This window comes from Erinaceus europaeus, chromosome 3 (assembly GCF_950295315.1).
Source record: "Erinaceus europaeus chromosome 3, mEriEur2.1, whole genome shotgun sequence".
NCBI lineage: Eukaryota > Metazoa > Chordata > Mammalia > Eulipotyphla > Erinaceidae > Erinaceus > Erinaceus europaeus.
The window spans coordinates 76488337-76514240 of NC_080164.1; positions in this window are offsets into that span (position 1 = coordinate 76488337).

The window sequence follows — 25904 nt, forward strand, 5'->3', positions numbered from 1 at the left end:
ATGTTGGCTTCATAAATGGTGGAAGGGAGTATTCCTGTTTCTTCAATCTTATGGAATAGCTTAAGAAGTATGGGTATTAACTGTTTCCTGAAAGTTTTGTAGAATTCGTTTGTGAAGCCATATGGTCCAGGACTTTTGTTGTTGGGGATATTCTTAATAACGGTTTCAATTTCTTTGTCTGTGATTGGTACATTTAGATTTTGTAGTTCTTCTTCGTTCAGTTTTGGAAGTGCATAAGTTTCTAGGAAGTTTCTTCCATTTCTTCCACATTCTCTAGCTTGGTGGCATATAGTTCTTTATAGAAGTTTCGCAGGATTCTCTGGATTTCTGTGGTGTCAGTTGTGATATCTCCTGCATCGTTTACAATTCTATTAATTTGAGTCTTCTCTCTTTTTTGTTTGGTGAGTCTGGCTAGGCGTTTGCCAATTTTGTTTAATCATTCGAAGAACCAACATTTGGCTTCACTGATCTTTTGTATGGTTCTTTTATTTTCGATGTTTATTTCTGCTCTAACTTTAGTGATTTCTGTCCTTCTCGTTGCTTTCGGGTTCCTTTGTTCCTATTCCTCTAAGTCCTTGAGGTGTGCAGTAAGGCCGTTCATTTGGGCTTCTTCTTGGTGTTTAATATGTGATTGTATGGCTATAAGTTTCCCTCTCAGTACTTCTTTAGCTGTGTCCCAAATATTTTGATAGGTTGTGTCTTCATTTTTATTAGTTTCCAGGAACATTTGAGTTTCCTGTTTGAGTGAGTCTCTGACCCAGTGGTTCTTAAGGAGCATGTTGTTTAGTTTCCAAATTCTGTGTCTTTTAATAATTTTCCATTTGTTGTTAAATGTTAGTTTTACTCCACTGTGGTCTGAGAAGATACTTGGGATGATTTCAATGCTCTTGAATTTATTGATGCTGTCTTTGTGGCCTAACATGTGGTCTATCCTTGAGTATGTGTTATGTGGATTTGAAAAGAAGGTGTATTCCAGTTTTTTGGGGTGGAGGAGTCTGAAAATGTCCAAGAGGTCTAGTCTGTCAATCTCTTCATTCTATTCTCTTGTATCTTTATTGGTTCTCTGCTTTGTTGATCTGTCTAAGTCTGATAGTGGGGTATTGAAGTCTCCCACTATTATTGTATTACTATTGATGTATTTTTGAAATTCTTTCAGTAGATGCTTAATGTATTTAGATGGTCCCTCATTGGGTGCATAGATGTTAATAATTGTTAAGTCTTCTTGGCTGATTGATCCTCTAATCATTATGTAATGTCCTTGCCTATCTTTTATTACTTTATTTAATTTTAAATCTATCGTGTGTGAGATGAGAATGGCTGTTCCTGCCCTTTTTTGTGGTCCGTTAGCCTGTATGATAGTTTTCCATCCTTTCACTTTAAGTCTGTGTTTATCTTGTTGTGACAGATGGGATTCTTGCAAGCAGCATATGGTTGGGTTGTGTTTTCTGATCCATCCCCCCACCCTGTGCCTTTTGATGGGGGAGTTTAAGTCATTGACATTTATTGATATTATGGATTTAATGTATTGTAGTGCCATTGTTCTAAAAAACAATTTGTTTACTCTGATATATTGCAAGTATTATAGTGATGTTCTTGTTTATAAGAGGTCTTTTAGTACCTCTTTCAGGGCCGGCTTGGTGGTGGTTGCCTCCTTTAACTGTTGTTTGTCTAAGAAGGTTTTGATCCCTCCATCTAGCTTGAATGAAAGTCTAGCAGGATATATTATCCTTGGTTGAAACCCTTTTTCATTCAGGGCTCGACAGATCTCTTGCCACTCCCTTCTGGCTTTTAGAGTTTGAGTGGAGAAATCTGCAGATAATCTTATGGGTTTTACCTTGTATGTGACTTTTTGTTTCTCTCTTGCAGCCTTTAGGATCCTTTCTTTATCCTTACTTCTTCTCATTGTGACTATGATGTGTCTTGGTGTCTTCAGGTCTGGGTTGATTCTGTTTGGTACTCTCTGGGCCTCTTGAACCTTGATATCCCTTCTGTTATTCAGGTCTGGGAAGTTTTCTTGTATTATTTCCTGTAGAATGTTTGCTTCCCCTTCCTCTCTTTCTTCCTCTGGCAGGCCAATTATATGAATGTTACTTCTTTTGATATCATCCCATATGTCTCTGTTGTTGTTTTCAGTATCTCTCAATCTCTTTTTAAGCTCTTTCACCTCTTTATTAGTTTTCTCTAGCTCATCCTCTGTCTGACTAATTCTGTTTTCTGCTTCTGTTAGTCTGCTTTCTCTTGCCTCAGCTTCTTTCTTCATTACAGCTATTTCAGCTTTCAGTTCTCTAATTGCCTCAAGATAATCAGTATTTTCCTTGGGGGTCTCAACTGTTGTTTCCCTAATACTGCCATTCCTTTCCTCCAATGTTGTTTTCATTTCTGTGATTAATAATTTTATTATTGCTTGCATACTTTTCTTATCTATGGTTACTTCTGACTGATTTGTGGTTTCTTCTGGGCTCTTGTCTTCATTCATTGGGGTAGCAGTTTTATTTGTTTTTAATCTACCCATTTTTTTAATTATGTGTTTCTCTTTTTTTTATGCTCTGTTGTTCCTCAGTTGTTGTGTCTTGAGTACAAGTAACACTGCACTAAATACCTTTATGACAATTGTACTCACCAACCTCCGGAATTACAGTAGCAACTGAAGTAAGTATTGAAGTAGTTTAATCGTTACCAGTTAGCCAAACAATTTCTCCAGTCCGTGAAAAAATAGTAACCAAATCCCAGTGAGGAAAGAGAAAAGAAAGAGAGGATAGCAAGAATAGACAGTTATGCAAATCTGCTATCCAATGTATATTCTAGGGGTAACAAGAGGGGAAAGTGTACTAGAGCAGAGATACACACATAGAGAGTTCACTCTGAGTCAGATTTCTTCCCCAAAGTAATTCACAAATTCAGAAAGGCAGAGAGGAAAGAAGTGTATGACAAGATTAAAAAAAAAGAGAGAGAGAGAGAGAGATAAGAGAGAGAAAATGGAGAAGATAAGAAGAAGAGTTGTAATTAAAGAGCAGTGCGAGGAACTTCCCAAATGCGTATCAGTGAATTCAAAAAAAAAAAAAAAACACCCTGTTTGGTGGTATGGGGTATCCTGCTAGGAACTGGTCCCAGGGACTGCTTATTGGGGGAGGGGGGTTGGCGGGAAGGATGTATGCTTGAAAATTAAAAGGAAGAAAAAAGAATTTTTTTCCCTACTCTAATTCTTAACCCAAATTAAGTTATAGTCGCCTCCTTGGTGTCTAAGGACACCTTATTGGCTGGCCTGCTAAAGGCAGAAAATCCTATTGTCTCCAGGGGAGTGCGTTCGGAGCTCAGAGGCTAGCAGCTTCCGGGAAACCCCCCCTCCAGACTTTTTTAAAGGATTTCTCGAAAATGAAAACTAGCTCCAAGTCCTTTGATCCAATGAGAGCTATACTCAAGAAGTCTTTGGATCCGCCCTCAGGGTCACGGTGGACCCTGGAGACTCCCAAGAGAAAGCCCCTGAGCTAAAGTGCTCTCTCTGGGTCCTCTGCCCGCCGCGCTCTGCAACAGGCGGAGGAGCCACCTTCCCAGGCGGAAGACAATGCCCAGCCCGGCGCCGCCTGGGAAGTCTGGAGCCCCACTAGTCCGTGTCACCTTTACTCTAATTCTTAACCCAAATTAAATTATAATCACCTCTTTGGTGTTCCCCCTTATTGACTGGCCTGCTAAAGGCAGAAAATCCTATTGTTGCCGACAATGCGATCAGAGCACTCGCTGTTAGCAGCTTCTCAGTCCGCCATCTTCCTCCTCCCCCCCCCAGACTATAGTCTTTTAATAGCCTTTTCCTGTGAAAAGTTACCAGATTCTCTAGACAAATAGCTCATTTCTGAACAAGGAAAAATTGTAATACAGACAACAAGGGAAACTAATATTGATTTATATCATCATGTCAAAAGAACTCCAAAGCCCACTTTAAAGGTCCACTTGTAGCCAAAGATGGAACAGTTTGAGACTGGAACAGTTTGAGGAAAATAACTGCAGTGAGTTAAAACACATAAGATACTTTTAAAAGCAGGGGCTAAGAGGCATATTGGGTGGCCAGCACAGCAAAGTACTGGGAAATCAACTTATTAATTTGAAAATTATGAATAAATTTTTAAAAGCATAAGTTGATAGGAGTTTCTCTTTGTAGAAATATCTCCCATAATAAATACAGACTAGTAGAATTGTCCCTCTAGGCCAGAAGATAGCTCACTTGGTAGAGCATATACTTTACTCTGCATAGGGACCTAGGTTCAAGTCACCTCATAGGAGTACTACGCAAAAGGGGAGCTTCACAAATAGTGAGGCAGTGATGCTGTAGTATCTCTCCTTTCTTTGACCCTCACTTTAACAACTAAACCAAGACAAAAAGTCTGCCAGTAGTGATAGAATCATGCATGTATGAAGCACTGGTGATAAAAAGGGAGAGGGAGAGGGAGAGGGAGAGGGAGAGGGAGAGGGAGAGGGAGAGGGAGAGAGAGAGATGTGAAGCACTGTTTCTGGCTTAACTGAATATACTGAAACCCTTGAGTAGATGTTAGCAATTGGGGTCTTTCATGGTTCTGTGCTGGATCCTTGCACTTAGCAATAAGTACACTTAACTGGGTGCACCCCACCAAAGAGTTCATTTCTTCACATTGAAAGGTGTTCCTGACTTTTAGGGTCCTTCAGCACCATGAAATCACTCTGAGAGGAAAGTGTTCTTAACAAACCAACAGGACAGCATTGAAAATAATCAGAATTCAAAGTTTTATATGAAAGACATAAGTCAGTTGGTGGGTTGGTAGACATGTGACCCATGCCTACTGGTGTCTACCTCAATATTTATCTCCCAGAATATTTTGCTTCTAGATCTAGTATCAAAGTGAGTGGCAGAGCCAGACCAGTGTAGAATGACGGGAAGAGACAGCCCAAGAGAAGAAGAAATGGCAGCTTGACTTGAAATGAAGGTGCATACATTTCTGCAGAGGTTGGCAAGATGCTTTGTCTGGATGTGGTATGCTAAGTGAAGTTGTCCTGTAGTTTATCACTGAAACCAATGCCTATCAGTCTCCTTTCTTACGAAGTCCTAGCCAGAAGTAGACTGATCATACTGTTCGCTATCCAGGGGAGGAAGTACACTATTAAAATGTAAACTTATATGCAGAATTGAATCCAAATCTTGTGGTGTTATGATTGCCAAGAAGTTAGATGGGAGATTTAATTTCTCCAAAATTTGGCCTGTGTCCAAATTGTCCTGGTAGTGCTAACCCTAACCCTAACCCTAACCCTAACATAGATGAATGTGAATGACATGACCAATTGAGGAAATCACCAATAAGTTAATCAATTAATTAGTACTAACTGAATAATTATGAAATGTGGGATCAGCAATTTGGAGAATAAATATGCATTAAAAATGTCCCCTGCCCTTAAATTATGTAGACAGTACTAAGAGTTCCTGCTCCCTATCTGCAGGGGCTCTGCTTCATAACAGGTGAAACAGGTCTATAGGTGTCTCTGTTTCTCTCCCTCTCTCTATCTCCCCATTCTCTCTCAGTTTATCTCTATTCTAGTAAAAATTAGAAAGAAAGAAAAAAGTAAAGGCAAAAAGCTAGCCTCAGAGAGTGGTGGATATGTAGTGGCAGCAATGAGCCCTAGAATTAACCCTAGCTGCAAAAGTAAGAAAGAAAGAAAGAAAGAAAGAAAGAAAGAAAGAAAGAAAGAAAGAAAGAAGGAGAGAAAGAAGAAGAGATGGAAAGAAGAAAGAAAGAGAGAAAGAAAGTCACTCTTTAATGGTAGGGCCTTAGTTACCATAAAATCAGTATGAACAGGAAATGTTTTTACCATTAATTCACTTTGGGACCTTGACTGTGAAGCATCCTTCTTTTGTTTCTGTATATCTTCCTTGTTAGTGATACATTTACTATTCCTTACTGGTGAGGGGACATATTTCATAAGGAACTCAACCTCCCTTTGAGGGGATTCAAATGAACAGACAATACCAGAACCTCTTTTCTCCTTATCCCCCACATAATGGCTTTGAGTTCTTGCTACAGAGCCCTTGTGAATGCTGAGGCCTCACACAATGAGCAAACTCTTCTTTCTTCTACTGTTGCTGCTCCTTATTGTTGAGATGACTTCTCTGCTGATGTCCAGAATGCCATTCAAACAGCCTATATTGTGGAAAGAAATAAGACTGACTAGTTTTTTAGTTTGGAATAAGACTTCAAACAACACTCACTACCATCATAAAAATGTTTTCATATCCAGTGAGTATAAACTGTTGTAGAACCGCTATTTCATTCTGCCTGTGAGATAATAACAAAGGCAGAGAGTGTGTCCCCATTCCCAGAAGCAATCATTATTTTCACTTGCCTGTGGAACACTGAGATTGAACCCCACACCATCAACTATTTAGGGACACTGGTCTTGTAAAAGGAAAATAACATTAAGAGAGGAAGAGCCCACTTAACAGAGTGGAATTAGAGAAGGGCCCCTGTCCCGGGTCACTTGGACTGGGTTTGATGTATTGCATCAAAGTAAAGGACTTAGGGTGTGTGTGTGGTGAGGGTGGGAGTTCAGGTCCTGATGCATGATAGTGAAGGAGGCCCTAGGTTGGGGGTGAGAGTGTTTTGCAGAAAACTGAAAAAATTTTATACATGTATCAACAATGGTATTTACTGTAAACCATTAATAACCCCCCCCCCCAATTAAGAAAAGTGAGCAGAAGACCTTAATAGACTCTTCTCTAAAGAAGATGACCAACAGGCACACGATGAAACTCTCATGGTCATTTATTATTGGTGAAATGCAGGCTGGCTCTGATTTGATATATCACCTCATACCTATGAGAATGACCTCTATAAAAAAAAAAAAACTGGAAACAGTACTGGTGTGCATGTGGAGAACATCCGACTTTTGTACATTTTTATTAGGTATAGAAACTGGTACACTTTCGGTGGAAAATAACATGGAATATTCTTAAAATAAAAGATTTATCAGGAACCCTCCTGCACTGCTGGTGGGAACATAAATTTGTCCAATCCCTGTGAAGAGCAGTCTGGAGAACTCTCAGAAGGCTAGAAATGGACCTACCCTATGACCCTGCAATTCCACTTCTGGGGAGATATCCTAAGGAAGCAAACATAATCATCCAAGAAGATTTATGTATACCTATGTTCATAGCAGTACAATTTGTAATAGCCAAAGCCTGGAAACAACCCAGGAGTCCAACAATAGATGAGTGGTTAAGTTGTGTTATATATACATAGTGGAATACTGTTGAAACTTTAACTTAAAAAGGGTTTATTGGGGAGCTGCAGTACATAAAAGGATTCACAGCGGGAAGCTGGGGATGGGTTTAAACAATACAAGGGTTTATTAGGGTGAAATGGGTAAAAGGCAAAATAAGCAATTATTATCAGGGGTTAAGTGTATGCTAGGTCCATGAAGTCTGAGTATAGTTATCAAAAGTTTAGTCCCATAAGATAAAAAATTATCAGCTGAGATATAGGTTGCTCATGGTTGTAGAGGGGTATAAAAGTTTACTAGCTAGCAGAGTCACACATGCTCAGTTTCCAGAAGTAGACATGGCGGATACCTGGAGCTTCTGACCAGGAGAAGAAGTAGCAGCCAAAGGGAGAGGCCTGATCCAAGTCTGTGCTTTTTATACATTCCCTTGTGTTCCAGCCTCAGGTTGACATCATTCATATGCTAATATTCCCAAACTCCTGTTGGGTTCACAACAGAATACTATCCAACCATTAAAAATAGTGATTTCTCTCAGTGTGCCTCTCTCTTTCCCTAGTAGGGTGGGTCTCTGGGGAAGCTGAGCTCCAGGACACATTGGTGGGGTCTTCAATCCAGGGAAGACTGCCCAGCATCCTGGTGGCATCTGGAACCTGGTGATTGAAAAGAGAGTTAACATACGAAGCCAAACAAATTGTTGAGCAATCATGGATCCCAAGCTTGGAATAGTGGAGAGGAAGTGTTAGGGAGGTACTCACTGCAAACTCTAGTGTACTACTGTTTTCAGGTATATATTTTGCAGTAGTTTATGGATACGTGTGCACATAAGCTCTCTCTCACAGAAACTGGTGTATATCTAGGTTATGGGACTTTGTTAGAAAGTGAACTACCTGAGAAGAAATTAGAGTGTACTATAAAAGGAAAGGTCTCACCCGAGTAATGAAGCTGAAGGGTTGTCATTCCACACATGAAGTCTCTGGGAGTATGGACCGACCAGTCAACGCCCATGTTCAGCGGGGAAGCAATTACAGAAGCCAGACCTTCTACCTTCTGCAACCCTCAATGACCCTGGGTCCATGCTCCCAGAGGGATAGAGAATGGGAAAGCTATCATGGGAGGGGGTGGGTTATGGAGATTGGGTGGTGGGAATTGTGTGGAGTTGTACCCCTCCTACCTTATGTTTTTGTTCATTAATCCTTTCTTAAATAAAAAATTTTTAAAAAATAGTGATTTCACCTTCTTCACCCCATCTTGAATGGAGCTTGAAGGAATCATGTTAGGTGAGATAAGTCAGAAACAGAAGGACAAATATGGGATGATCACACTCATAGACACAACTTAAAAATCAAGATCTGAAACACTAAGCAGAACTTGGACTGGAGTTGGTGTATTGCACCAAAGTATATGACTCTGTGGGTGGGGGTGGGCGAAAGGGTTCGGGTCCTAGAGCATGATGGTAAAGGAAATAGTGGGGGTTGTATTGTAATGTGTAAAACTGAGAAATGTTATGCATGTACAAGCTATTGTATTTTTCTGTTTATTGTAAACCATTAATCCCCCAATAAAGAGATTTTTTAAAAGATTTATCATATGAGCCAGAAACTCCACCCCAAAGTCTCTGCTCAAATAATATAAAAACACTAATTTAAAAATATACCTGTGCAGCTAAATTCACTGCCTCTCTATAGTACATATGAAAACAACCCCAAACAAATCCTGGATGGGATCATTCTTATGTGAAATATAAAGAAACAGTAAAGTGACCGAAAACCATGAATATCATACTGACGGAGGAGGAAGAGGAAATAAAAAGCCAAATCCAAAATTATCTATTAACAGACAAAGATTTTAAAACTGCTATTATAAATGTTCAACAACTTAAAGGAAAGTAATGAGCAATGTATATATAACTGAAGATACTAGCAGAGAAACAAAAATATGATACATATATTAGAACAATGATATAAATCACCACTAGCTTCTTTTCATAACAGTAAAGGTCAGAAGATAATAGCTTCCTTCACAGTAAGTCTATGATACATGCTTTAGCCATCCTATAAGTTATAGCTAATAGAAACAAATCTGTTTTAGTCAACTCCACAAATTATCATCATAAACAGCAGGATCAATGTCTTTAACTCTTTACAGAAATTTTGAAACAAGTGGCTAGTTCCGTAAGGATGGTCAATACAGTAGTAGCCTTGAAAAGTGTCATAATAAGTCCAGTGCATTTCTAGATAGGTGAGACTACAAACAGAAATAAAGTAGAGGTTCAAATTGGGAAATACACTTTAAAATAGAATAGGATGATAGAAAAAACTCAGATAAATATTGATGGTAAAGTGTGGGATTACCAGTTGTCCTAGAATTGTGTTTTTTTTTTTTAATCATTCTTTACTTTTCAAATGAATGACTTAAGCCCCTACTCCATTCTAAGTTTGTTCATTATTTCACTGCTACTTCATGTTCCCCATTCTTGCTAGGGCTGTGTTAACATAGATTCACTATCTCATATCTAACAGCCACTGTTCTCTTTTCTTCATGGATTCATGGATAGAAATAATCACTTCCTATTCATTCTCCAAAACACCACTCACTGAAGGATATTTTTAAGTAACAGCTTTTTTCAGGATAACAGAGAATTAATTTCATACCAATCAGTAAAACTGGATGTCAGATTGTGTCTTAGAAATTCATCAGTTGATCCCATTGAGAAAGGAATTTCTCACTTGCCTGGTTCTTCTTAAGCTCCTAATTCTGCCATATTGTTTGTGCAGCTGCTCTCTAGATTCTTTTTCTCACAACTAAAATCTCTGAGATATCCTATGTGACTACAGATGCTGAGGTCAAATCCTAAATTTCTTTGTTATTATGGGAGAACTGATCTCACTTCCTTTCAAGACTAATTAAGGAGCGTAACTTTTTATAAAAAGAACAAAACCCATAAAGTCAATTTCTCAAACAAAAAGGCATCAAAATTTTTAAAAGAATTCTTTCATCCTACAATGGTTTTTCAAGATGGGGACCCTTCACCCTCTATCAGACACCTGATGGAAATTGATGGTTAAATTAGGGTCACTTGAGGGGCATTTAATTTAGTACATCTGGGTATTCTTCAAAAATGTATGAGCAGAGCAAAGGGAGTTCCATGGACACTTCAGTAACTGGGAACCAGACACAGCAAAAATGACACTGTCTGCTAGTTCTAAAGTCAAAGGCAGGAAGAAATTACTCTGAGCAAGAAGGAAAAGGTAACCTGTAACTTTTCCTTGTTTCCATGTAACTAGACTTAATTTAACTTTTGAGACTCTATTTCCACTAACTAGTGGGAAAGTTAATCTTGCCAATTTGAGGTGACTCAGGTATGTCATCTAAAGGCCATTCAAGATCTTATCTTTCCTCTTTCCTTTTTTTTTTTTTTTTTTTTTTTTTGCACTATTCTTTGGCATAAGACTGGAAATTGATCTTGTTATTGAGGAGGAAACCTTTGATTCTACAAACCATCTTCCATCCTTATTGATCTGTGTGAACAATTCTACATAAGGGTTTCTTGTCAGTATCCATGTTCTTATCTTGGCCTCCATGTTGGCTATATATAACAATGAGAACTAAATTCTCAACTAACAATTTCACAGTCTGTTGATTGGAAGAGTTTCTTTCAGTTTAGCTTCCGCTATTTCAGATGTGATTTCTTCTCTTCTATTCACATTTCCCCAGCATTATTGGATACCATAAGGATCAATAATATTAAAAACGCCATTTTATTCTTCACCTTCATGCCATGGTGCCAGCAGAGACAGCAGCTTAAGGTACAGGAGTATTTCCAAGAGATTTCCCTATGTCAGTATGAATATAATAAGACATTTTTGAAAGCCACAAAAGGAAATTTCAACATATGTAGCTGGGATGAGACTATAATATTAGTTTCTTTTATATAGATACTAATCTATGACTACCCACATAAGACACTTATGATAGGGGGCTGGGTGGTGATGTGGCAGGTTAAGTACACATGGTGCAAAGTGCAAGGACTGGCATAAAGATCCCGGTTTGAGCCCCCAGATTCCCACCTACAGGGAGGTCACTTCACAAGCAGTGAAGCTGGTCTGCAGGTGTTTATCTTTCTCTCCACCCTCTCTGTCTTCCCCTCCTCTCTTTATTTCTCTCTGTCCTATGCAACAACAACAATAGTGTTAACAACAACATCGATAAACATAACAACAAGGGCAACAGAAGGGAAAAACAGCCTCCAGGAGCAGTGGATTCATAGTGCAGACTACAGGTCCCAGTGATAACCCTGGAGGCAAAAAAAAAAAAATTGTGGTAGAGAAATAGAACAGAGATAGTGGTTTTAACTATTGATACTTGTAGCTAAGATAGCATACTTGTGATTCATTTTTTACCCATTTTTGACTTTGTGTGTGTGTAATTTCACCACTCCTAGTGGAATCTTTTTTTTTCTTTTAATATTAGGGAGAGAGAGAGAGAGAGAACAACTGAGACATCACTGCACTGACCCACTGATTCTGAAGTTTCTCCTATACATGGTGCTCCCATGTGTAGTTGTCTAGTGTAGGTCTTCACCTCAGTTCCTCATGCACAATAAAGTGTTTATTCCATTGGATGAGCTACTTCCTAACCCTACCATCTTGGACTTTGTAAGTGGGAGGCTCTGAATGTGAACTTCCTTGGCTTCACAGAAACTCTCCTCGGCTGGGAGTACTGATTTTGTGAAGGTGTGCTCAGAAACACTTTACCCAACCTGAGATGTTACTCATTTGGGGGTAATTGGGTGAGGCTTGCCTCTCCTGGACTGTGTTCTGATGTGGTAGCAGAAATGTGAGATTTGGGTCCTGAAATATCTAAAAATATATCATCGGTTCCTACCACACATATGACACCCAAACCTTGAGGTCAGAACCTGAATCCATTCTTGGGGAACTAAGTAACCAGGTTCTCATTAAACTCATCTAGTTGTCCCTCCTTGCTGATTAAATTCTTATTTAGAGAAGAAAAGATTTATGACAGACATCCTTTCAAAGTTTGCATTTTGTGGTATAAACTTTATGTGTTTTGGTTTTTCCAGTCTTGCTCCTTGCTCCTTCTGAGCTAAACCATTTCTTAAGAAATAAAAAAGCAATTGTAAGTTTTCACTTAATGTTATCCATAAGTTCTTGAAAACTTTGATTTTTAAGTGAAGTGGAATAACAAAAGCAGGTCCTCAAATAACATCTTCTCATTCTACATTGAGGGGATGCATGTTTTCTTCTCATGATTATAGGAAAAAAAAATTGAATGGAAGGAAGAGATGCTATTTGAGGATCTGCTGTATTTCTTGTACTTATGAACCCAACCTTGATAAATTATAGTGCATTTACTTTCAAGGCTGTTGTTTTTTTTTTCTTTTCCACCAGGGTTATTGCTAAGACTTCGGTGCATGTAAAATGAATCCATTGCTTCTGGTGGTCATTTTTTTTTAAGTAGAACAGAGATAAATTAAGAGAAGAGTGGGAGATGGAGAAAGAAAATGCAGTACTGCTTCACCACTCATGAAGCTTGCGCATAAGGACTGAGGGCTTGAACCCAGGTTCTAGTACATGGTAACCTGTGCACTCTACTAGGTACACCACTGCCTGGCCCTTCAAGTGTGTTTTAAACTGAAGATTTCTAGGTCTGTTTAGGAACCCAAGAGTCAAAAATAAATAAATAAATAAATAAATAAATAAACCCTTCATTGACTGTGATTGCCTCTTTGGGGCATTGTGTGCAAAAAGCCACATCTGAAACCTACAGGGGAGAAGAGTGAAGTAGGGAACAGGTTAGAACTGCCCGACCCTGTCTCAAGATTTACTTCTATTCTGGAAAGCGTTGGCTTGGGTTTCTAAGCACCAGAAAAAAATATCCAAAAGAATAGCTGGCCAAATAGGGAGATTGAAATATTAGTTCACATAAATAAAAGGGGTTGAATATAAGAAATTAAATGACTCTAAATTTCTGTGATGTATTTTTTTTTCCACCAGGGTTGTCACTAGGGCTTAGTGCCTATATAGCTCTAACACCCTTTGCTGACATTTTTTCTTTTGCTTTATTACTGACTCTTATAGATCTAGTGACATAGAGAGATAGAGACCATGAAGGAGACAGTGAGAAGGAAAGATGCCTGCAGCACTACTCTACTACTTGTGAAGATTTCCCCCCTGCAGGTGGACACCAGGAGCTTGAACCCAGGTCTTAATACATGGTAAACTTTGCACACTACCCTACCCTGCAATATCTATTTTTTTTCTTTGCAAATGGAGACCAGGGGCTGAACCCAGGTCCTTATGCTATGTAACATGTGTGCTCAGCCAGGTGCATCACCACCAACTTCTTCTCCTCTTCCTTCTCCTCCTCCTCTTCCTCCCTCTCCTCCTTCGCCTTCTCCTCCTTCTTCTCCTTCTTTTTTCCAAATTCTATTTAATTATAAATGATAGAGGAGAGAGAACCAGAGCCTTGTTTCAATAAATGTGATGCCAGGAATCAAACTTGCAACCCAATACTTTAAAATCTAAAGCTCTAGCTACACCACCACCACCCACGTCACAATAAGTATCTTCTAAGCTGGGTTTTCAAGAATGACTCTTAAAACAAAACTCACTGAAAGAAGTGCTCACAGTGCCACAATTAGAAACTTGTGGATCAGGAAGACACAGTACCCCACCCCAATTCTAGGAATCATGTGCCCCACTAACTGTAACTGGATCTCAAGAAGTTGACGCCAGAGGGACTCATCCCAGAATAGTCACCTGCCAGTTAGAACCACAGCAGTAATACCAGTGACTCACGTGCTGACACCTTCTCTCTGAAGAGCTTGAATCCAGGGCTCACATAAGTGAGTAGTACCTGGTCATCCTCATGCAGGGAAATCTGGGACACATCATCTTCAATTTTTCAACTTCTCTGGTAAAAGGAGGCACAAATGAGGTGCCAGCTCTCTGATCAAGTATGTACCTTTCACCACTTTATAGGACCAGTGGCTTCTTGGTGCCAGTCCTCAGAGCAGGGCCTTTTCTGGCAATGTGCCCAGGCCATACTCAAGAAGGAACACCCACCATGTGTCTAGAGAGCATAGATCCGGAGCTGCCCAATTCACCCACCAGATCCCACTGTTTCTGCTGTCTACATTCAGCAGATAAGACTATTGCTGATTAGTCCTCATTATGTATTCATCTTGACTTCTTCTGCCTGATAGTCTGGGACTGCTCAGCCCCATTCACACTTCCTGGATATAGCCATCTTCTACTTCCATCCAGTTTGTCTCAGATTCTGGGATATAACTTCTTTTTTTTTAACAACCAAAACTGGATGATGAAAGCAATCTAATTTTACTTCTTCAGCAACAAACTTGAAATAAAACCTTATTTTAGTATACAACTTTATAAAATAGTGCTCTTCTAAAAGGTCTTAAGATTAATAATGCAGATATGACCTCTTGAAGATAGAGCCTTTTGTTATAACAAAAGGGATTTAGTCCTATTGGTGGTTCTCACTCTGAGAATTTTTTTTCAGCTAACATGCATCTCTGCTACAAAATAGTTTGTTTATGTGGGGGGGTCATGACCTCATTGATTTATTTAAATGAAATTTCAATTCAGTTTATTATATTATACTAAATGATGTCAGACCAGTATTAAATCAGTCTGTGGAAACAATCATCCTTCAATCATGAAGACATAGAAAGCTGTCTTTTATTCATGACTGAGCATAAATAACAAACTTAGACTTCTTTTGTTTACTAAAAACTGGCTCATAAATTAACTATTCTCCTCACTTCTGCTTCATCCAGGCATGCCATTTTTATTCCTCTTCATTCATTCATAGAGTCAGAACAACAACAACAAAAGACATGAAAGGCATTAATCTTGGTCCTATACTAATTTTAACAAAGGTCTCTTTGAATTTGCATGGTTAAGTAGAGTTTTCCTTCCTCCCATTAAACTCAATAGGTTGGCTGCACATGCAACAGGGAAATAGACAAAGCTGATATCAGTGCAACTGGTTACCTAGGGTCTTTCAACCATTAGGTGTCCCTTCTGACTGTTACAATCACTACTCAGGGTATCCTCATTGCTGAGTCCTGATGCTGCATTCTGTCCCTGCCCATCCTGGAGAGTAGGGTACAGCTGTGAAGATGAAGCAGTACTCAGCATAAATCAGAACCCTCGCCCACTGTTGTCCACCCTGTCAGTGTTTGCTACCCTTGTCTGTTAGCAAGATCTAACCCAAGGTGTTAACTGACTAAATGCTAGAAGGATCTGCTTCCCACACCAAAAGAAGAGGGTGGCAACCAAAGTTTTCTTGCTTATTTATTTTGAAGCCTTTGTGATACCTCTTTCTGTTCCCCAACATAAATCAGAAACATTGAAGCTCAAGAAACAGAGAAGTCAGCACCTTTTCCTTTACTGTTTTTATGGGCAGGGGGGTGAGGGTGGGACTGGAGCTCTGCTCAGCTCTGGCATAAATAGTGCTGAGGATTGAACCTAGAACCTTATTTGTTCAACATCTTAACTAGGTTTCCCCAGAACAGATATTTTTGAAAGCTTCAATATTATAAATCCTAGAGCCAAACTCTTAAGGGGCAGTGAGACCTGCTACCCTTATAGCTATGAATACATAACTTTTTTTTTCTTCTTTTCAGGATAAGGGGCATATCTAAATTTAAACCTGCTTTTCCATTGTTGTCTAATCTTTACTTCTAGCCAACCCCATGCTGGTGCTTCTAGATGACCTGAACATTACTCTCTGGATACATTAATTTTGTTATTTTTGTTTTAAAACTTTGTTTTCCATTTCACACACACAAAAAATAATTTTTTAAAATAAATTCTAATGTTGACTCTTACCAAGTTGAAGAAATGCTATTCCAGGGACCTGATGGTAGCACACCCTGTTGAATGCACACACTAGCCTATTCAAGGACTCTATCATATTTCAAGCCTCTGGTCCCCACCTGCAGGGAGCAAGCTTCACTAGTGGTGAAGCAGGATTGCAGTTGTCTCTTACATTCTCTCTCTCCTCTCACCTCACTTTTTCTTTGTCATTGCAAATAAAAGAAAAAAGAAATGTGACTGCAGAGAATGGTAGATTTCCTTATGCAACCACCAAACCCCAGTGATAGCCCTTATGTTGAAAGTAAAAAGGAGAGAAATAGAAACAGATAGAGGTAGATATAGAGAGATGGAGAGAGAGAGGGAGAGAGAGAGAGAGAGAGAGAGAGAGAGAGAGAGAGAGGGAGAGGGAAAGGAAAGAAAGAGAGAAGGGGAGGAAGGAAGGCAGGGAGGAAGGGATGGAGGAAGGGACAGGGAAGAAAGAAAGAAAGAAAGAAAGAAAGAAAGAAAGAAAGAAAGAAAGAAAGGGAAAGAAAGAAAGAAAGAAAAGAAGGAAGGAAGGAAGGGAAAAAGAAAAAAGAGTGGGGAAACTTCCAGTGGAGAGGATGGGATATGGAAAACTGGTGGTGGGAATTGTATGAAATTGTACCCCTCTTATACAACAATCTTGTCAATCTTTTCTTTTCTTTTGTAAAAAAAAAAAATATTTATTTATAAAATGGAAACACTGACAATACCATAGGATAAAAGGGGTACAACTCCCATCACCAGAAATCAGCATCCCATCCCCTCCCCTGATAGCTTTCCATTTCTTTAATCCCTTGTGAGTAGGGACCCAAGGTCATTGTGGGATGCAGAAGGTGGAAGGTCTGGCTTCTGTAATTGCTTCCCTGCTGAACATGGGTGTTGACAGGTCTATCCATACTCCCAGATGAACCCTCAATGGAGTGCAGTGTTATCACTGCTGATCTGAGGACTCAGCAGGGGGAAGGGAAGAGCACAAAGCAGAGGTTGGGAATCTTTATGGTGGAACAATGATGAGTTTGATAGAAGGTGAAATATAAACCTGTCTTGTGGCGGTATGCCTCCTGATAATAATAGTCCTGTAAATCAACATTCCTTCACTAAAGTGACTAAGTTGAAAACAAATAAAAAGAATAGTAACCATACAAGTGCCTACTACATATCTCACTTATGATGTAAATTACTGTGGGCATCCACAAAGGGGTCTATTGTGTTGTTCCTGATAGAGAGGACCTGTAACAATGGAGAGAGGGATTTATTCGAAGTCTAGGCCCATTATTTCTGTTTGGGAATATCAGGACTCCCCGAATAGGGCACCAGCCTATGGAGTGGTCTGATAGTGACTAAAGGGTCATCTTTAAAAGTATGCCAGTATCTTGCCCTTATTCAGCTTTTGCAGTCTTTGCTTTGATGAGGTTAGCTTTGGAGTAAGAGAACTATAATAGGAAGTAGGTGAGGAGGGTATCAAAGTCTAAGCAGACACTATTTCATTATGAACTTGATACTGACTCACCACAGACTATTGTGTACTTTTGCTTTCAGGTATATATTTTGCCCTAATTTATGGATACATGTGAACATATGCTCTATCTTATGGGACCTGGTCTATATCTAGGTTTTGAAACTTTGTTAGAAAGTGGACTGCCTGGAGTGGAATTAGAGAATCATATGAAAGGAAAGTTCTCACCTGAGTAATGAGGGTGAAGGGTTGACATTCCATGCCTGATGTCTCTGGACACAGTCTGAAGTGAAGCATGCTGAGGTGGTACTCGTTGTGTTGATTAGGTTGAGATCAGCAGATGCACTATCATTTAGTATGAATTGAGAGAAGCATGCAGGAAAGTGAGCCCCACCCTAGAGGTTCTAGGACTGGGGGAAATATAGGCTCTAAGCAGGAAGCAGGAGGTTCCTGCTGTCTTAAGATTTAAGAAGACACCAGATAGTTATTGCCATAATCAACTTGGATCAACAATGGTAGAGAATGTTCCATCCTCCAAAGGAAGACTGGACAATATATACTCTATGCTACACCTTAGGAAGATGGATCCTGATATTGAGGCAGCTTGGAACGTTCCTACTTATGACCTCGGATCTACAGGGATGCAGAGGTCACATAGGCTCCTAAGCTGAATATGGGCTCCAGATCACATCAAATTGATGGGGTTTACAGTCAACAATATTTATATACCTTTCCCATATTTGGGAGCTACTCTCTTCCCTGATCTAGCTTTCTGGTCCTTCTGCCAGCCATGACATCATCTCTCCAGACAATAATTAGGATCTACCTGTATATCAGATTTCAGGCTCAGGCAAAAAAAAAAAAAAATTAATATAGCCACAGGCCCTTCGGAATATAACTAAAATATACCTACTAGCTATCTACAAAATGGAGGACCCACACCAACTCTCCACCTGCACTGTTCTAGCCTTTAGGTCCATGATTGATCAACAATTTGTTTGGCTTTGTATGTTAACTCTCTTTTCAACCACCAGGTTCCAGATGCTAGCAGGATGCTGACTAGACCTCCCTGGACAGACAACCTCACCAATGTGTCCTGGAGCTCTGCTTCCTCAGAGCCTTTCCCCAACAGGGAAAGAGAAAGACAGGTTGAGAGTATAGATCGACCTGTCAACACCCATGTTCAGCAGTGAAGCAATTACAGAAGCCAGACCTTTAACCTTCTGCATCCCACAATGACCTTGGGTTCATACTCCCAGAGGGTTAAAGAATAGGAAAGCTATCAGGGGAGGGGATGGGATACAGAGTTCTGGTGGTGGGAATTGTATGAAATTATACCCCTCTTATCCTATCGTTTAGTCTATGTTTCCTTTTGATAAATAAAATTTTTTTAAAAGATGTAAATTATTGCCATGCTGTCCACATATTTAAAGTCCTCTTTATCTTTCCTGATTGAATTTTCCTTTCTCTACAAAGTAACAGCTATTCTGATTTTAGTGTTTGATTCTCAACTTTTCCTCTCTTCAATTGATTTAATCAAAGTGGAGATTCCTCCTGGCCTGTCCTCTCCACTGGTATCTAGTTTCAGCATTTACCAGTAAAAATTCAGGAAATGCTGAAACTAGAGACTGTGCAGGGTCTTGATTTCTAGTGGAATACTTAGCCAAGTGATTGTCAGAGAAATGAGTGACTGAACCTCGCTGTAGGAGTTATGTTTGAAATAAAGTCTGCCAGCCTCTAGGGAGCTCTGGCCTTCAGGAGACGAAGCTAACTTCTTTCATCAGAGGCTTATTGAAAATTGTCCTATTTCCAATATGATTTCCTATCTTCAAATAATCAATTCCTCTTCCTCTGAATTCCTTTAACCTATCTATTTTTTTTCCAGCAGGGTTATTGCTGGGGCTCGATGCCAGCACTACGAATCCACTGTTCCCAGAGGCTATTTTGTCGTCCCTCCCCCACACACACCTTTTTTCTTTCTTTTATTAGGTAGGACAGAGACAAATTGTGAGATGAAATGGGGACAGGTGGTGGTGCACTTGGTTAAGGTCACACAAGACAGTGCCAAGGACCTGGGTTCAAGTTCCTAGTACCCACCTGCAGAGGGAAAGCTTCATGAGTGGTGAAGCAGGGCTGCAGGTGTCGCTGTCTGTTTTCCTCTCTATCTCCCCCACCCCTCTCAATTTCTTTCTGTCTCTATTCAATGATTAATGAATAAATAAGAGAAATTGAGATAGGGCAAGGAAATACAAAAGAGAGAGAGAGAGAGAGACCTGCAGAACTACTTCATCTCTTGTGAATTGGATCTCTGCAGGTGGGGAGCCAGGGCTCAAGCCCCCAGGTCCTTGCACATGGTAATATGTGCACTTAAGCAGGTGCACCACTGCCCAACTTCCCCTTAGCCTATTCTTTAGGCCACTTTTTAAAAAATCTGATCAAGGACTGCGGTTGGCTTCATTCCAACATGACACCTGACGATTTGATGTCTTCTTGGAAAGAGGAAGAAAGGCTCTGTGTTATTGGGTTTTAGAATCTACAGTGTGCAAGTGTGAGATGGGGACCTTAATAAGCCTCAGAGCCATGGGTATACAATCTGATGCAGTAGTAGGCTGAGACTTGGGGCCTGGAGTCTGTATTTGGAAACGCCTCAAGGCACTTTTGATTCCGTAGTCTTCAGATGGCACTTGGAAGAGCACCCAGCTTCTTCCATTATGAGGCATCTCAGGGATGCCAGAGCTCAGCAGTTCAGTACATGCAATCTTTTTCCCTTCCCTGGAATATCATAAGGCACATATTTATTCATTCACAATGACAGTTTTAGTTTGCTGAAAGAATTGGTTTCAGAAATACTAATTAGGGGTCCTAGCATGTGCCCTATATCAGACACAACAGATGTAGGGACTTGCTCTTCCCAGCTGCAAGCTCCTGTTGACTGTGCTTCCCTTTAGTCTGCAAGTGGTGTTTGCTTTGAAGAACAAAGAGCCTGGGATTTAAGTCAGCAGTAGGAATTTATATGCTACAGGCCAAGTACTGATAACCTATAACTTTGGGTTTCTGGAGTTACCCTAAATTTGCATGTCACCTTACAGAGAAGGAGTTCAACATTCTAGTCTGGTTGTGGGATTGTGGGGAAAAAGAAAGAGGCAAGGAAAGAAACAAAGCAGGGAAGGTTTTCTCCATTGCCTATGTTTGAGATCTGGAGGGGTGCCTGCACATCTGGAATGAGAGATCCAGAAATGCAAAGCAGTTAAGGTCAAGTGGAGAATACCAAAGTTTTCTCATTCTTCCTAGACTATCTCTGTATGATGTGATGAGCACCTGATCAATGGAGAGACATATGTCTTACTCTTACAGAGCTCGTGCATCCTAACTTTTTTAATATTTTAAAAATATTTTTACTAATTTTATTTATTTTATACAGACATACAGAAATCAAGAGGAAGGGGACTACAGAGAGGAAGAGAGACAGAGAGACAGCTGCAACACTGCTTCACCACTTGTGAAGCTTTCCTTCTGCAGGTGGGGAGTGGGGTTTGAACCCAGATCTCTGTGCATTGTACCTGTGTATTCAACCAGGTACACCACCACCCGGCCCCCAACATAAGTATTTAGGAACATAATTCTTAAAACAAACAAAGTTCCCCCTTTTCTGTATATTTCATGCAACTTTATAAGGAATTACTAGCTGGGAGCTATGGTATACCCATCCAGAGGTCCTATGTCCAGTTGCTTAAAAAAAAGTTTCATGATTTAGTACTGATTTGCAAGGTTAGAAGATAACAAGGGTACAGTTCCATACTAAACCCACAACCAAATCTCCGTGCCCCTATACTGCCGCTCTGCAATGATAACCACCATAGTTCTTGCAAAATCTTAAGCACAGGTTGGCTACTTTTTTCACAAATTCATGTGTTTCAGTTCACTGTATTTCACATGTGAGTAAAACAATCCTGTGATTGTCTTTTACATATTTATTTCACCAAACATAATCATGTCCAGTTCCATTCATTTTTGTTCTGAAGGACACAATATCATCTTTTTAAATTTTTTTTTTGCAGAGTAGTGATTCATTGAATATATATCGCATGACTTCTTTAGCTAGTTATCATCCTCTCTGGAATTATTTAGAGTCTACTTTTATCTCTAGCATGTTCCAGAATTTCATAAGTATGTTGATGTGTTATATTCCCACCCTCCCTCTTGTGTTCATTGGTGTTTAGCAATTACTAAACTTTGTAATGTGGAAACAAATATATTTTACTTAAAGAAAATAACCTCTACTTATTTTCCATCTCACTAATTTACTTGTTATCTTTTTAAATATTATAGCAGATTAAGAACATGAGTGACATCACATTTTATTTTATTATTGTGAGAGTAATGATTTACAATAAGTACAATTATTGATATATGTGTAAACTTTCTCAATTTTCTGCAAAGCACTCTCACCCTCAGCCTATGTCTTCCTCTATCATTATGCACCAGGAAGTGAAAGCCCCCATCCTACTTCCCAGAATCCTTTACTTTGGTGCAATACACCAAACCTAGTCCATGTTCTACTTTGTGTTTCCCCTTCTGATCTTTTTTAAAAATTTTTTTAAAATATTTATTTATTTATTGCCCTTTTTTATTGTTATTGTAGTTATTATTGCTGTTGTTGTTGATATCGTTCATTGTTGGATAAGACAGAGAGAAATGGAGAGAGGAGGGGAAGACAGAGAGGGGAAAGACAGACACCTGCAGACCTGCTTCACCGCCTGTGAAGTGACTCCCCTGCAGGTGGGGAGCCGGGGACTCGAACCGGGATCCTTATGCCAGTCCTTGTGCTTAACCCGCTGCGCTACCACCCAACTCCCTCCCCTTCTGTTCTTATGTTTCAACTTCAGTCTATGAGTGAGATCATCTCATAGTCATCCTTCTGTTTCTGGCTTATCTCCCTTAACATGATTCCTTCAAGCTCCATTCAAAATAAGGTAAAGAAGAATTCATCATTTTTAATAGCTGAGTAGTATTCCACTGTGTATATATAACAGAAGTTTCTTGGCAACTTATCTGTTGTTGGACACCTAGGCTGATTCTAGGTTTTGGCTATTACAAATTGTGCTGTATACACAGATCTTTTTGGATGAATGTGTCTGACTCCTTACACTATATCCCCAGGAGAGGAATTGCAGGGTCATAGGGTAGGTACACTTCTAGCCTTCTGAGAGTTCTCCAGACTGCTCTCCACAGGGATTAGGCCAATTTACAAACCTACTAGAAGTTCAGGATGGTTCCTTTGCCCCCACAACCTCTCCAAACTTTCATATATAAGAGTTAAAGAAAAGTTGGGGTCTCCTACATGCATATGATTCAGTTCTTGGCCAACTTTTTCACCTAGCTAGAAACTGAGAGAAAGATGAGGTGGGGGTGGGGGTGGTGATGTATTTCACCAAAGTAAATTACTCTGGGGCAGAAGGAAGGTCCTGGAACATGATGGCAGAGTAGGACCTAGTGGGGGTTGAATTGTTGTGGAAAATCAAGAAATATTATGCATATACAAATTATTTTGTTTTTTTGTTGACTGTAAACCATTATTAATCCCCCAATAAAGAAATTAAAAAAAAAAAAGACAGGGAGAAGGCACTAGAAAGCACCAGAGATTTCCCTAGTGCCATGGTAGCAATGCCCATGTGGTATGCCTGGATTCACATCTGGACCACATGCATCATTGAGCTATATTTCTAGCCCTAGCATTTCACTTTCCTTCCTTCCTTCTTTCCTTCATTTTTTTTTCTGCCGCCAGGGTTTTACCACTGAGGTGGGGCTCAATGCCAACACTACAAATCTATTGCTCCTGGCGGCCATTATTTTTTCCTTTTTCTTTATTTGATAGGACAGAGAGAAATTGAGGTGGGAAGGGGAAAGAGAGAGGGAGAGAGAAAGAGACACCTTCAGATCTGCTTCATTGCTTGTGAGGCTTCTGCCTTGCAGGTAAGGAATGAGGTCTTGCACCTGCACCCTTGGTAATATGTACACTCAACCAGGTGTGCCACCACTTGGTCCTGTATTTTACTTTTTTAACAGAACATAATTTACTTTTTTCTTAACATTAGACAACTGATTGCTTACAAATTGCTTTATGGATAACAAGGCAATAAATATACCGATGTACATATCATTAACCACGTCTCTAATGATGTCATTGTGATTTTCCAAAAGTATACATACTGGAACAAATAGCATAAAAACTTTAAAGTTTTATACATACCATGTTGTTAAAGTGAATTTGTATGCAAATGTGTTGCCAGATAGATGGTAGTGTTATCACTTATTACTGATCATAAATCTATTTTCATCTGCTGGTTTGACAGATGAAACATAAACATTGATATTTTGTTTCAACATATTTTGTCACTAATAAAATTAAGTTGTTTCTTGCACCTATTTGTTGTATTATCATTAGAAAATTTTTTATTGTTGTAGTTATTATTGTTGTTATTTATGTCATCATTGTTGGATAAGACAGAGAGAAATGGAGAGAGGAGGGGAAGACAGAAAGGGGGAGAGGAAGAAAGACACATGCAGACCTGCTTCACTGCTTGTGAAGCAACTCCCCTGCAGGTGGGGAGCCGGGGGCTCAAACTGGGATCCTTAACCAGTCCTTGCTCATCATGCCAGGTGCCCTTAACTCGCTGCACTACCTCTCCACTCCTTCACACATGCACAATACCACCAATCCTAGCAGGATGTTTTGTTACTCAGAGAGAAATTAAAGAGAGAGAGGAAGAAAGAGAGAGAGAAAGAAAATAATAAAACTGTTCCACTATCCATGAAGCCTCCCCTTTGCATGATTCTTCTGTGTGATGTCTTGGGGCTCAGATCCGACACTTTATGCTTGGCAAAGCATGCACTCCACCAGATAAGCTAAACCCTTCATTTTTTATCTTTGGTTATTTAATTTAATTAATTTATTTATTTCTAAAATGTAAGTATTGACAGACCATATTCTAACCATAAATCATTTTAATGGATTTGTTTGATATGTTAAATATTAACTATGTTATGATTTTTAGGATGTATTTGATGCAAATGTGCCCTCAGTCAGTGCATCTTCTTTGTGTAATATGCAGAACATATGTATTGTATAATCAAATGTATAAGTATTTTTCTCTGTGATATAAAATAGCCAACAAGATCAAAAACAATAAGGAAAAATTGTTTCAGTAAAGACATACTAAATGTTAAAATTAATATTCTGTTTTTAATTTTCTTTATTGGGGGATTAATGGTTTATAGTCAATAGTAAAATACAATCATTTGTACATGTGTAACATTTCATAGTTTTCCACTAACACTTTAACCCCTTCTAGGTCCTCCTCTGCCATCATGTTCCAGGACCTGACCCCCCTGAGTCTTACTTTGGTGCAATACAGCAACTCCCGTCCAAGTTCTGCTTTGTGTTTTCCTTTCTATTCTTGTTTCTCAACTTCTGTCTATGAGTGAGACCATCTCATATTTATCCTTCTCTTTCAGGCTTATCTCCCTTAACATGATTCCGTCAGGCTCCATCCAAGATGAGGTGAAGAAGGTGAATTATTTCACCATTAAAAGTAATACTCTTTTTTTTTTAACTTTTCTTTGCTTTAATATTTATTTCATTTATTTATTCGCTTTTGTTACCCTTGTTGTTTTATTGTTGTTATTGATGTCGTTGTTGTTGGATAGGACAGAGGGAAATGGAGAGAGGAGGGGAAGACAGAGAGGGAGAGATAAAGACAGACACCTACAGACCTGCTTCACTGCCTGTGAAGGGACGCCCCTGCAGTTGGGGAGCCGGGGCTCGAACAGGGATCCTTATGCCTGTCCATTAACGCTTTGCACCACGTGTGCTTAACCCGCTGCTACCACTGACTCCCTAAAAGTAATATTCTTACTGTCTAGAGAACGTGTTCAAATCAATAAGGAACCCTCCAATGCTACTAGACAACTAAATAGAGCACAAGAGAAAATGAGTAAAGGGACAGGTGGTGGTGCTCCAGGATGAGTGCACATGTTACAATGAACAAGGACCTAGGTTCAAGGACCCAGATCCCATCTGCAGAGGGGAAACTTTGTGAGTGGTCACTCTCCCTCTCTATCACCCTCTTCCCTCTCAATTTCTGGCTATTTAAATCCAATAAATAAATAAAGATAATAAAAATTTTAGAGAAAACGAGTAATTAATTAACATCTAAAATACATGCTCAAGCTCATTAATCCTCTGAGAAAAATCAAGTTAAAAACAACAATTTTTGCTCAGGAAACTAGAAATTAAAGAAGAGTAAAAATGTAATAGTATT